We start from the raw sequence: 2,500 nt of genomic DNA on the forward strand, positions 1-2,500 counted from the left end.
TTCCTGACCCGCTCCGCTGCTTCACATGCCAGAAGTACGGGCACCACCAGGCCACCTGCTCTGCAAAGCCTAAGTGTGGTGTCTGTAGTCAGGCACACAGTACGGAGGTGTGCCTCAAAGCACACAAGGAAGGCAGTGGTGTCCCAACTGCTGCACAAAGCACCACGCTTGGAGCCTCGGCTATTCCGTAAAGAAGGAAGAGGCTTTTCGGCGGCAAGAGATCGTTGCAAAGCAACGAGATTTTGTTCCCGCCCCTCCAAGCAGAGGGCAGAGCAAAGGGGTAAGAGCTCACCCCCTTCCTAAGAGGAAGGACGCACCGCCCAAAGCGAAACCACTGTCGGACACCAACACAAAGGAGTTTCCAGCTCTGGTGGAAGTTCCAAGATGGAAATAGACCCGGAAGGGGAACACCACAAAGTCTACCCCAAGAGCAGCGAGACTGAGTCTGTTTACAGAGGACTTGATGCTCCTACTTACAACAATTGTCAAAGCACTTGCGACAGCATTGGGGAGGACCAGTGAGGAGACGGAGAAGGCAGTCAAGGTCGCCATGACGGCAATGACTCAGACTGTTGTTGCTCTGAAGGAGAGGGAGATGAGTCCTATGGCCTAAAATCCCACTCCAACTCAAGGGGAAACTCCTCTCCCCACAAACCCCCAGGGTGAGACTTGTCTCCCCTCCGAACCTGCGGCCAAGACCACACTGGCAGAGCCTGCACCCAAACTCCAAAGGGTGAGGAAGCCATGACCATCCAGAATGAAGGTCAAGGCGACCAAGGGTACTCCACCTCCCAGGAGACCCAGCCCTACTAATAGCTCGACCTGTCCTGACGACAGTGACGAGTCGAGTGAGGAAATCACGCTCAGTGAGGAACTCACCAAGGAGTTGTCAGACTCTGAAATGTCTGACGTAACCTACACTGGGGCGTCGGACACTAAGACCGATTATGTCGACGTTGTTGACGCCACAGACTTAATGGACTCAGATTAGCACAATGGCTTCTAATCTAAGCATACTGGAGTGGAATATCAACAGCTTTTTCTCAAGGAATGACATTCTCCACGCGATTGTGTGATCTCGGAACATTGACGTTGTCATGCTCCAGGAGACCCTAACAGGGGAGTCTGTTCACTTCTTCGGATATCATTCCTTTGTTCTGCCGAGTACACAGTGCGCCAAAGGTTTGATTACCCTTGTGAAGTCGAATACCCCCTGCTCCTTGATTGCCGATCCTGTGCAGTGGGGAGAAGGCGTCGAATCCCTTGCCGTTGAGATCCATTTGGCCAGGGGTCCCCTCAAGTTATACAATGTGTATAGCAGGCCAAAATGTAGGAGTTTAGATATTAATGAAGTCTGTGCTGTTGCGGCACACGAGCCAATTCTCATAGGGGGAGACTTCAATGCCCACCACCCCATCTAGGCTTCGACTCGGTGTCGTGATGCGGCAGGATACCACATAGCTGAGGTGCTTGAGTCGTGCCACGAGATTGCTCTTCTCAACAGCCAGGAGCCTACGTATGTTGGCGGGGGGTCTTTGACCTTACCTCTGTCACTGCGGCTCTGGTTGAGAGAATTAGTTGGTCTGTGGACAACACTGTCATGAGTGATCACTATGGGATAGTCACCATCATCTTGGACACTGGCCCGTCACCTGTACCCCGGCATAATCCTTGATGGAAGGTGGACAGGGCCAACTGAAAATCTTTCCAGGAGGCCCTGGCCAGGTGCCTCAGAACGAGTGACTTCTCACTTAACGATAATGTGGATATACTTGAGGCTGGACTAGAAAATGCCATTGACGAGTCAGCCTCAGAGACTGTCCCCAAAACTCATCCGTGGTCCAGGTGTTTCAAAGACGCCTGGTATTACAATGATGAGATTAAGGAGGTCAACCACAGAATCAATATGTGCAGAAGACACTTCCGCAGACAGAGAACCCCTGAGAACCATGCTCTTATGAGAGAGGCTCTCAGGGATGCTCAGGAAACTGCTAAGAGGGTAAAGCAGGAAAAGCGGCTGGAGTGGTGTGAGTCCTTTGGCTACCAAACCTCCCTTTCAGAGTTTTGGAACCATATCAGACGGGCCACAAATCGCTCAGCCCCCAGAAAGACCCACCATGACCCGTGGTCGGAGGCGGAGAGACTGGCACTTGAGTTCTCTGCCAGAACAAGTAGAGCCGGCCTACCAGCAGAGTTGAGGGCATGCCAAGAAGAATCGATTTCAGGCAGGCATGCCCTCATCAGAGAAAATGCGGTTGAGCCTGATGACGCAGATGCCATGTTCTCTCTGAGAGAATTATAGCGGAAGTATAAGATCAGTTCCCGGTCAGCCCCGGGTTGTGATGGGATCTCCTACCCAATCATCTCCTACTTAGGACATGAAAGTGAGCTTGCATTCTTACATCTCATCAACAAGTCCTGGGAGACTTCCTCACTACCACAGTACTGGAAGAGGGCTGATGTAGTTCCCATCCCTAAACCAAAGGAGCCGGGACGGTAC

At 52.1% G+C, this 2,500-nt stretch overlaps 1 pseudogene; it reads left to right on the forward strand.

The window, feature by feature from the left end:
- The window catches only part of LOC147470953 (uncharacterized), a 764-nt pseudogene extending 370 nt beyond the window's left edge, over positions 1 to 394 (forward strand).
- Positions 395 to 2,500: the final 2,106 nt, after the last annotated feature.

The sequence above is a fragment of the Penaeus japonicus genome, unplaced genomic scaffold, assembly GCF_977035675.1.
Source record: "Penaeus japonicus unplaced genomic scaffold, GWHDUDI00000001_assembly GWHDUDI00000011, whole genome shotgun sequence".
Taxonomy (NCBI): domain Eukaryota; kingdom Metazoa; phylum Arthropoda; class Malacostraca; order Decapoda; family Penaeidae; genus Penaeus; species Penaeus japonicus.